Source organism: Jaculus jaculus, chromosome 2, assembly GCF_020740685.1.
Source record: "Jaculus jaculus isolate mJacJac1 chromosome 2, mJacJac1.mat.Y.cur, whole genome shotgun sequence".
Lineage (NCBI taxonomy): Eukaryota > Metazoa > Chordata > Mammalia > Rodentia > Dipodidae > Jaculus > Jaculus jaculus.
In genome coordinates this window covers 175276144-175288207 of record NC_059103.1, presented here as the reverse complement: position 1 = coordinate 175288207, position 12064 = coordinate 175276144, and positions in this window count along the sequence as shown.

The window sequence follows — 12064 nt, the reverse complement described above, 5'->3', positions numbered from 1 at the left end:
GGAGAGTGTGACAAACACTGGCAAAGGGAAGCTGGCTATAACACTCACAAGGCCGCCCCTCCAACAATACACTGCCTCCAGGAGGCTCCAATTCCCAAATTGCCACCAGCTGGGGACCTAGCATTCAGAACACATAAGTTTATGGGGGACACCTGAATCAAATGACCACACTTAGGTTCCCAGAATCATTTCATCCTTGAATAGGGCTGAGATAGGTACCACCATCCCTTGAATTTTATCAATGTTAATGTGATCCTACTTGTAAAATGCAGTCTGTCAACAGCCAGAGCTTGACAGAAGGTAGCTGTTACTATTAGACATAGGGCTTCCCAGGGCCATTCTCCTCTTAGACATGAGTCCACCCGTCCCTGTCTGAATCTTGCTGGGCTTGATTATAATTCATCAGAAAGAGCAGGCCTGGGATTGAACCTCAGCTCTAATCAGCTGCCCTTTATCTCTTAGAGGCTATATGATGAGATGAAAACCTTTGTATGCTACCTGAGAGGACACTGGCACAGCACAGAGCAGCTGCCAAGGAAGCGCAGTATATGGGGGCTGCTTTTGCTGATGCATCTTTCATTGACGCTGTCAGACTGTGACCAGTGGTCTGGGCATGGATTTACATAGAATTGCTTCCTGAGGTTTTCTCAAAATTCGTTGGCAGGCCTTTATGAAACTCAACACCACCATAGCCCAGTGGATCACAGGCCTGTTAAGAAAGGAAGAATGATCACAGGGAACCCTGCTCTCAGAGGCTTGCACTAACTTGCAAAGTAGCTTGGGACAGCATGGGTTGCTTAGGGCCACAGCCACACTGAAGCAGCAACAATTTGCTTTATGAATCTTCCTGATGTGGTCCGGGGCCTTTGTGGGAGAGGGGAGGCAAGCAAGGTATCTGTGGTTTCTGTGTGACTCTTCTTATACTCAAAAGCACAGTTCTGTGGGTCAGGTGGACATCAGTGCTGATTGGTGTGATTTCAGGGGAAGAAGACTGGTGAGGACAAAGCTAGAGACAGAGGCTCCAGTCTGGAGGTTGTATGCCGTGACAATTGATGGGAGTTTATAGGATCACTCTACATCCTGCAGGAACGAGGCATCCAAGCAGCAAGGGAGCCATAGCCCAGAAAGCAGATGCAGATTGTGTTGGCCAGACACAAAGATTAAAGTGGAGGTAGACTTATGCCAAATCCCAAATGCAGTGTTTCTCAGTTCAAGAGCCATTACCACAGACCTGATCACACCAGCTGTTAAAATAGATAGTGTTGAGTCTGCCTTAGGACTCATGCAAACTAGGAGTGGTGAGCAAAGCTCTTCCAAATATAGTCTCCCATCCAACACCTATGAGAGTGGGGTGGTCCTGTGAAACTTGGAGAGACAAGGAGATTAAGGTACAAAAAATTATTGTACAATTTTCCTAAAGTTTCAAGTAGGAAACCACAGAAAACACTCAAACCTAGGGCTCATGTATGACACCATTTTGCTAATTCTTTAACCAGTCTTGTGTCTCTGTTTGCTCATCTTCAGGTCACCTCATCAGAAGGCATGTAGCAAAGCCTTCTGATTGTAGATTGGAGGATAAGGTCTGGCCTGAGACCTGTGACCTTGGCCCTTCATGGAGTTTGTTGTTTTATGTGTGGGCCTGCCACACATAAAAACTGCACACATGATATATGCTAATGAGTAGTGTTCTACAAAATCATTCTGTCTTCAAGATCAGTCTTATTGGTTTACTTACAGTGTGTATTGTGTGTGTGTAGTGGTTTGATTCAGGTGTCCCCCATAAACTTAGGTGTTCTGAATGCTAGGTTCTCAGCTGATGGATATTTGGGAATTAAGCTCTCCTGGAGGGAGTGTATTGTTGGGGGCGGGCTTATGGGCTTTATAGCCAGTTTCCCCATGCCAGTGTTTGGCACACCCTACTGTTGCTGTGGTTCATCTTATGTTGGCCAGGGGATGTCCACCTTCTGCTCATGCCATCATTTTCCCCTGCCATCGTGAAGCTTCCCCTCGAGCCTATAAGCCAAAATAAATCTCATTTTCCCAGAAGCTACTCTTGGTTGGGTGATTTCTACCAGCAATGCGAACCGGACTGCAACAGTAAAGTGGTACCGAGGAGTGGGATTGCTGCTAGACACCTGACTGTGTGGCTTTGGCCTTTTGGATTTGATTTTCAAGAGGAAAGTGGAAAGAGTTGAAACCTTGGCCTAAGAGATGCCTTGCAGTGCTGTAAGTACAGCTTGATGGACTTTTCTGGTCTGAGCTGCAAGACCTGAATGCAATAAGAACAATTGACTGTGAGGTTTGGCTTATGAGGGTGAGAAAGAGCTTTGCCTGGACTGGGCTAGCAGTTTGTGTGAGAAGCTTGCTCTTATGCCCATGTCCTGAGAAGTTGTGCAGGGTTGCTTTGCATAGAAATGAACTGGTGTGTACAGAGGGATATGGCACAGAAAGAAAAATCTTTGGGTGAACTGTTGCCCGTTCAGCTGCAACTGAGAGATTACAATTTATGAGACTGGGCTAGCTGACCTGCACTGGGGCAACAAGAATAATGTATACTCTTTTGAAACAGCCTGAGTGCTCAAGGAGTGTCCTGTTCTTCAAAGTCTGCTTTATTCCCCCCTAGATTAAGAAATTGGCACCCTACCTGGTATTGTGGAGTATAAGAAGTGCTGGAAAGAGGGTCATTGAGTTTGCAACATGGTCTTGTGTTTTGGAAATGGCCATGGGCAGTGTGAAGCAGGTTTGCTGGTTGCCTGCATAGAGACCCCATGGGGCCATGAGGATGAACCGTGGCTTGCAGTGGAGACCCAGTGGAGATGCCAGGACCATGAGATGGCTGCCAAGGAGCTGCTCGCCCCGATGAAGTTTTCCAGGACTGTGAGTAGCCTAGCTGGAGGGGCGGAATTGGAATGCCAGAGACTTGTTGCTGGTTAGAATTATTGGACTTGAAGATTTGTCACTGGCTAGAGTTGTTGGACTTGAAGCTATAGAGTTTGATGTTTGCCCTAGTTGTTTAAATCTTGTATTGGTTGAATGTTTCTTTGCTATGCCCAATGCCATCTATTGCAGTGTGAGTATTTATTCTGTGCCATTATGGGTTTTTTGTGGTTATTTTTTGGTATTATGGCTCAGTTAAAAGAGCTTGGTCTATGGGGATGTTTGAACATCATTGGGATTGATAAAAACTATGGGACTTTTAAAGTCAGAGTGAATGCATTGTATTTTACATCATGTATGGATATCAGTTTATGGGGGCCAGGGGCGGAATGTGGTGGTTTGATTCAGGTGTCCCCCATAAACTTAGGTGTTCTGAATGCTAGGTTCTCAGCTGATGGATATTTGGCCCTCCTGGAAGGAGTGTTTTGTTGGGGGCAGGCTTATGGGCTTTATAGCCAGTTTCCCCATGCCAGTGTTTGGCACACCCTACTGTTGCTATGGTCCACCTTCTGTTGGCCAGGGGGTGATGTCCACCTTCTGCTCATGCCATCGTTTTCCCCTGCCATCGTGAAGCTTTCCCTCGAGCCTATAAGCCAAAAAAAATCTCATGTTCCCAGAAGCTACTCTTGGTTGGGTGATTTCTACCAGCAATGCGAACCGGACTGCAACAGTGTGTGTGTGTGTGTGTGTGTGCATGTGTGTATGTGTGTGTGGGTATAGGTGTGTGTGGGTGTGGGTGGTGTGGGCATGTGTGCCATGGCATATATGTGGAGGTCAGAGGACAACTTCTGGCAGTTACCAGCCCCTTCCTTGTTTGAGACAAGGTCTTTCTTGTTCTTTTGCTTCTGGAAGGCCAGAGCAGCTGGCCCCCAAGTTTTGGGGTTCTCCTGACGTCACTTCCATCCTTGTAGGTACACAGGGATGGATTACAGAGGTGTGGGTCACTTTGGGTTTGACTTTGTGTGGGTGCTGGAGATCCAAACTCTGATCCGTGGGCCCACAGAGCAAGTGCCTTTCAATATTGAGCCTTCTCCACAGACCTACACGTTTTTAATAGTCTGGCACCAATAACAGGGATTTCCCTCTTGTACTTTATGTATGTGTATTTAATAATGCATCTACTGAAACAAGAGAGGGCTCCAAATCTGAATGCTTCCAGAGCTCAAAGACTCTTATTCTCTGGGATGCCCATGTCTGTGTGTCTGCTTTATATATATTTACCAATGAGACTTAAGTTAGTTGAAACGGCTTATATCTATGTTATATCAATGCAGCAAGTGTACACACATACCTTCCAGAAAACTCACGAAAAGTGTAGAAGATTCATTCTCACAATTTTTAAGTAGAGAAAATAAAGAAAGAGCTGCAAAGATTAGACCCTGAGGCATGAACGATAGCTTATACTTATGTCTGGAGGTTTTGTCCTTGGGAAAATCCAGTAAATGGGTCTGGCAGAGTCCCCCAGCCGGCTCTACAGCTTGTCAGAGAAAATGAAGCCACAGCCTACAACAGCCCCCACTGTCCTGCCTGCAGGTAACGGCACCTGTCTAGGCAGGAAGGAGACGCTTGAATGAACAGCTCCTAGAAGGTCAAAATCATGTCTGGCAGAAACTTCATTCCAGCACAGATGGTCCTGCCTGGCGCAGCCAGGCAGCCTTTGCAAGAAGATCTGAGATAAGCTGCTTTCTCCCATGAGGACATCAAGGGTGGTGTTTTAAAGGGGACAAGATTCTTGAAGCTGGGATAGTCACACCCAGGTCACTGAGTTCCTTTTACCTTTCCTTTGTTCCTTCTACTGGACATATTCCTCAAAGCTCTATTATTTTCTCAAAGGAGAACATTTTAATTTTTTAAAATTAATTACTTTTTATTGATGGTATATATGCAGCTTGTATGCATTTTGGAATGGTAAAACTAAGCTCATGTAATGTGGATATTAGTTGCCACATTCGCTTTCTAGGGTAGAGATCTTAGGCTCTACTTGCAGCCATTTTCAGACTTTATTTCCCACCATGGGGCACAGTAGCTCTTTTGAACTCATTCCTTCCCTTCCGTTGAATTTTAAATCCTCTTTGCAGCATCGCCCCAAACCTTATGCCAGGTCCTTAACAATCACCATTCTACCCTCAAGTTTGTTAGCATCCACATATGAATGAGATCACATGACATTTGTCTTGCTGCACTTGGCGTTTATACACTTTTTTTTTTTTTAAAAAAAAACTTATCTGTTGATGGACACTGAAGTTGCTGCTGTATCCTCTCAGATGTGAACAGTACTGCGTGGACATGGAGTGCGCATGCCTCTTCGACATGCCGACTTCAATTCCTGTGGATGTATATCCAAGAGGGAGATTGCTGGATCCTATGGTAGGTCTACCTCCCAGTGTTTTCCATAATGGCTCTACTAATTTACATTCTTACCAACATATATTTTTTTCCTACAAATGAAAACTTGAAAAAATATGCCCTGCTGACAGTGAATAGGTAGTAAGATTTTTTTTCCTAAATTAAATCTATCATTTTACTTTCTATTTCTCCTGACCCTCCCTCAAGTCCCTCTTACTGCATGCAGCCTGACATAGGACCCAAAGCAGCTGCTTCCAGTGGGCAGGGTAGCATCTTTGGGTCAGTCCACTAGCTCCATCTGATTTCCATTACTCTTGGTTCCCCTCTTGGAGCTGTGTGGGTTGTACAAGTTCCTTTACTCCTGTGAGGTTCAGGCTCTTCATTGGTGCTATATTTCATTAAGTTATAATGAAACCTAGAAGAATCATGACAAGGCATTCATACACTGTTCTTAGTAGTAAATTGTAAGGTAATTTCATAGACTCTCCCACTCACACAACACTGAGTATATTCTGACACCATCAGTGGTCATCTGGGATTATCTGTATCAGCTGGGAATCCAAGAAAGCGGTTATGCACTATTTCTTGAAATCCTAGGCAAGGGATGTGCCCAGCATGGACCGTAGCCAGAGGTCAGGCGGCCTTGTTCTCAGGCTCATACTCATTAGTCACCTTAAGCTGCCCAATTTTTTGACAAAAGAGAAGCAGTGCTCTCAACATACAGTTCTGGAGTCACATGACACTGAGTCAGGGTTTGTGTACCATGCTTAAATAAAGCCTCTTATGATGTGGGGATTCAATGTCTGCAATCTGTTCTAAATTTAAGTATGTAAAATGTCAAGTCATCTCACTATTTTGCTTGGGTGAAAAAGGAAAGATTTAAGTTTATGGCTGCACGTCATAAGAACTTTTCTTTTGTTTCAAGTCTTGGTGGGCCCTCCAAAGCATCAGTTCACCAATAAGCCACTCTATGCTGACGGGCAGCGTGTTGGCCCAGGAATGACCTGGGCAATGGTAGCCAAGCCTTCTCTTCTGCCAGATGTAGACAGGGAGGTTGGGGTGGGGGGCAACTCTGGCTGCTCCCAGCACCACCCAGGCTCACTCTTCTGAAACACCACCACACAGGGGTGTGTCAAGCACCGAGCTCGGGTCCTTGGACTCTTGCCATGACCTGGACAATTGGGTTCTCTCAGTGCCCAGCCCTGGGGGCCCTGGCTATGGGAGGCTCCTGTCAGGATGTATCCACTTGAAAGGACAATGCGGCTTTAGGACTGGGCCTAACGAACGGGACCTGGCTTCGATAGCACAAGTCACTTTCAAATGTCCCTGGATAACTGAGAGTTGATGAAGTTACCAGGTCAAATACACATCTCTTGTTCATTATGTTCTTAGGTAATACCCTTTTACTAACACGCATTTCCATATCAAAGCCTGATAGGAAAGCTTTGGGATAGATACGAACCTTCTCAAAAAAGCCAGAAAAATGTTACTTTGTTCATTTTCAAATGAGATCAGATGTCTGTTATAGATTTAAAAATAAAACTCATTTTATTTTTTGCAAATTAAGACCAAAATGACAGAGCTCTGCCATGTATATGATGAATGGCGGGTGGCTCATGGTTTGCCCACCCACCCCAAGCACTGCCAATCAGTATGTGGAGAGCTGCCTGGTCTAAAGCTATGCCCAGGCACACAAGGCACTGGCATCTCATCTCTCCATGTCATACCTAGCACAATATTCTGTTTTCTTGTTTGTTTGGCAATCTTTGGTCTCCAAAGCTCGTGTATGTAAACCTTCAATTCAGTCTCACCCAAGCTGCATCCACTGAGCCCAGAATATGAGGGGCTCTTTGTGACTTCCATTTCTGCCATCCCTCATCCCCAAATCTGAAATCCAAAATGTCCCCAAATTCAAAACTTATGCACACTGGCCTGATGCCACGAGGAAAAAGAAGTCCATATGTGACCTCATTAGATAACTTCTGGACATTTAGGCTTACCTACCTGACCCCTGATGGAAGTCCCTGTGTGTAACTTACTTCAAAGATGTAAAATATCTCAAAGGAATGAAAGCCAATCAGAGAAATGTGTTAGTTCATGAAATCACATCATAAGCTAGATTTTGCTCATATGACATGTCACAGCACACAAGCACAGTAAAATACGATTTAAATTTACCTTTACACTATGTTGAGGGTATCACATTATGTATATGCAAGTATTCCAAAATCAAAAAAGTTCTCTGAAATGTTGTTCGTCCTAAGCATTGTTGTTGAAGAACACTATGCGTTCATGTAGGAAAGGGCAGGATACATGGAAACAGAAGAGGAAGGAAAGCGCTGACAATTGGGGCAAGTGGGGCCACGGAAAGCCACCGAAGAAAGAAAGCTGAATCCGGTAGAAGGCCAGGGAGGTGTGCACACAGAGAGGGTGCAGCGTGCAGGAGAAAGGAAGCCTCTCATCTTGCTCCGTTTCTGGGCCTACAGAAATAAGTGAGAGTTCCAAGTCTGAACTGAGCTTTCCATCTCGCTTCCGCCTAGGTGGGCAGCCTTATGTCCACACGCTCCACTCCTCCTTCCCATTCCCTGCGCCTAGGAATTGGCTAAGAGCAGCTTTGGCCATCCATCCCTCCATTTGTTTCCATCATCCACATCACCAGCTTCCAGGAGCTCTGAGTACCAACGGCTGCTTTTAAATATTTTTATTTATTTATTTGACCAAGAGAGGAAGAGAGGGGGAGACAGAGAGAAAGACACAGAGAGACACAGAGAGAGAATGAATGGGCGTGCCAGGGCTTCAGACGAACTCTTCTAGATGCATGGGCCCCCTTGTGCATCTGGCTAACGTGGGTTCTTGGGAATTGAACCTGGGTCCTTTGGCTTTTCAAGCAAACACCTTAACCACTAAGTCATCCCTCCAGCCCCAAAGGCTGCTTTTAGAGGCGTTCTTGAACTTATGGACGTTCAGGCCTACTTACCTGACCACTGTGGGAAGATAGTATGGGACTTCCATACTGACTTTTGGAGACGTAAGTCACAGAAAAGCTCATGGAAGGGTGGGGGCGGGGCAGAGAGCGCAATAAGGACTGGGGATGGTACACAAAAGCATTGTCCAACAAGTCAAGGAAGAGCCACGGACAAAATGTTAGTCATCTCTGGCTGTCATAACAAAACACCACAGCTGGAATTAATTCTCATAGTTCTGCAGGTGGCAGTCCAAATCAAGGTACTGGCAAGGTTGGTTTGCTGTGAGGTCTTTTAAAAATAATATTTTATTTATTTAGTTGAGAGAGAGAGAGAGAGATCAAGAATGGGTGTTCCAGGGCTTCTGGTCACTGTAAATGAACTTCAGACACATGGGCTACCTTGTGCACCTGGCTTTACATGGGTACTGGGGAATCAGACCCAGGTCCTTAGGCTTTGCAGGCAAGTGCTGAGCCATCTCTCCAGCCCCTGCTATGAGGTCTTCACTCCTTGGTTTGTAGGGAACAGTCTTCTCCCTGTGTTCTCAGATGGCCTTCCTCTGTCCACATGCCCCCCCCCACTCTGGACAGATTCTTCATCAAAGGATTCAACAGCTACTCACTGAAAATATTCATAAAAAATGTATCGGTGCAGAACATGTGAAGGCTTTTTTATTGTTATTATTCCCTAAAAATTGCATGATAACTACTGTTTACATGGCATTCCACTGTATTTAATATTATAAGTGAACCAGACACGATTTAAAACACATGATAGGATGTACATTGGTTATATGTAGCTATATACCATTCTCCAGGAGGCCTGTGAACATCTGTGGATGTCAGTACTTACCCTTGTCCATGTGTAAGTCCATTTTCCTGGCCCATAGTGGTGACTCTCCTCAGCTGATATCTTCCAGTGATGGTGTCTGAAAGCCAAGATGAATGTGTCATTTCATTTCCAGGTCACCATGGAGTCTTGATGACTTACTTCAAAGATGTAAACTATCTCAAAAGAATGAACGTCTATGTCTTTTTAAATTTTTTGTTTTATTTTATTTTTACTTCTTTATGAGAAAGAAAGAGATAGATACAGAAATAGATGGGGAGAGAGAGAGAGAGAAAGAGAATGGGTGTGCCAGAGCCTTTAGCCACTGCAAACGAACTCCAGATCGTGTGCCCCTTGTGCATTTGGCTAGCGTGGGTCCTGGGGACTTGAACCAGGAGCCTTTGGCTTTGCAGGCAAGTGTCTTAACTGCTAAGCCATCTTTTCAGCCCCAAAGTCTATTTCTTTTAAAAGATGCAATCAGAGAAATGTGTATTATTTTATGAAATCACCTCACAAGATAGATTTTGCTATGATGGAGACAAAAATCAGACTAATAGCCAGGAAAAAAAAAATTACCTGTTTTCACCAATTGTTAATCACTGGATTATGGAAGCTGAGTTTTTTAAATTGCTACCATCTAGGTTGCTGTGCTGGAGAAACCCGGCAGCCATCACTCCGGCATCAGTCCGTCATCTTCAAAACTTCAGCAAGGCAAGATTATCTCATTGACAAGCAAACTGGCCAGGGCAGGGGTGTCCTCCTTGTGTGCATCTTCTGTGACCTGGTTGTTCAGCTAAGCTAAAGTTCCCAGAGAACAGAGGGCGGCCCACTGCGATCACCTTTGTTTTGTGGCCAGCATATCCTGTTCACACCCAGGCAAGGGCTGATCTAAATAGACATCTCTCCCACAATCACTGTCAAGCTGTCCGTGTGGCACGTCTGCGCAGGTGAGTGGGCATGCTAGCGTGTTGCACACTAGGGAGGAATGCAGATCTAGCCCTACAGGCCTTTACTGCATGCTGGCGGAGTCATGTCAGTATCTCTCAGGATTAGATGCTGGCTTTGTGAAAAATATATAAAAAGACCCAGAAGCACAGATGCACACACTCACAATGATGAAATAAAAATCAATTGTACTTTTTCTATCTAAAGAAAATGTCTGATAATACTTTGACTTATAGCCCACTGTAAGTCCTAGGTAAAAAGTCCCTGTGTCCTTTGCCTTGTCTAATCAGACTCAGCCACTGATGGTCTCCTTTGGACCTTGTGGTGGGCATTCTTGGCCTTGAAAAGGCACATTTACACATACACATTTATGGGCAGATACACAGGTTCCCACCAACCTATTCTGCTCTTGTTTGTAAAATAGGCCATAAATTTATGTGCCACCAAGAAAGAAAATACACTGGCAATGAATCTGTGATGCCATTGATTTTAGTTTTACATTTCTTATTGATCTCTATCTAGCATGTATGCTATTTTACACTACACAGTGAATATTGCTTTACCAGAGAAGTTTTATTTTTATATGTTTACATCTTGTCAGTCATTTTCTTTATGACTTTTGCGTGCTTTGACTGTCCTAGAAAGGCCTTTTTTAACTCAAGAATGCAAAGCAATTTTCTATTAGATGGAGTTTTCTTTCACATGTTATTCTTGAAGCCACCAGGCATTTGCTTTTGCATATGATGTGAGCTAAGGATCCAGTGCAATTCTTCCAGTGTGAATACCTGCATTTTTTTCTGTGATCTCCTTGTCTTGGAAAGCTACGCCTGGAAGTGATCAGCCAGGACCTGGACTCCGAGGTCAGCATTCTGTCTTTCCAGCTGCGTAACTTGTGGAGATTTTGTCAGGCTGAGAAAGCACAAGTGAAGCCAGCCATGGATGCTTGGCTGCTCCACACATGAGTGGAGCTGTTTTCCTTCCAGAAGTTCTTCTGACTGCAGCAAATTCATTTCCTTCCAATTTCAGAAGGAGTTACAGAGACTTGCTTCGTAGCATGTGCCCCTTGAACGAACACATACATCCCTACTCACAGAGAGCTTACAGTCAAATAGGAGACCCAATTTGTAACCCACACTTGGTTTCATTTTCTTAGAACAAAGCCAGGGCTTTGGTGGGTGTTGACTGAGTGGATAAGACTCTATAACGGGAATCACTGAAATCTGGGCTGAGAAAGGAATGATGGGGTTAATCAGGGCCAGTGATGCTGCCCAGAGTGGGGATTGGGCTGGTCTAAGGACTTGGATAGCTGACCTAGGAGCAAGGACCGCTGTGCTCTTGTGTGCTATGGACTCAGGCCTGGAAACCAGCTTCTCACATGTTACTTCAGGCTGGCTGGGAGGAAACTGAAAAGCTATAAGTATTGTGTTGATCTCTCAATCACCCTTCTTCAAAGGCTCCCAGAGCTGGCAGTTTTTCAATGCCGTGGAAACCCAGGCTGGAGGCACTCTCTGTGGTACACTGCCGAGGCCACCTGGCACAGCGTGTCAGCTTGCTGCATCAAGGCTGCCCAACCACATGTCATCTCCCTGTGCGTTGCCAACACTCCTCTCACAGCCAGGACCCTTAGGAAACAGTAGCAGGGCCTCCTGAAACTTTCAAGAGCATTTTGACCAACAGCTTTGGGCCAAGGATGGAGACGACAGGTCCCTGCCAAGCTGATTGGCTGAGTCTTCTCTGTGGTAGAGGCGCATGTACCAAATGACTGTGCATTTATTGTCAGAGTCAGCAGAGTGAATCTGTTTGACTTTGAACAAAGTTCTCTCTAGGTATTCCAGACTATCTTTGCCTATTCTCAAGATCATCCTGCCTCTGCCTCTGCCTCCAGGGCTGGAACGATAGGCATGTGTCCCCATGCCTGGCAGCAGAGAGGCTTCTGACAAACCTCTTACTCGCCCCCCACCCCGGGTCAGAGTTGCTCTTCTCTCTTGATTATGAGTTTTGTGAGCCAAATGAGAATTATTGCTGGCAAGACTTTCTGCCCCCGG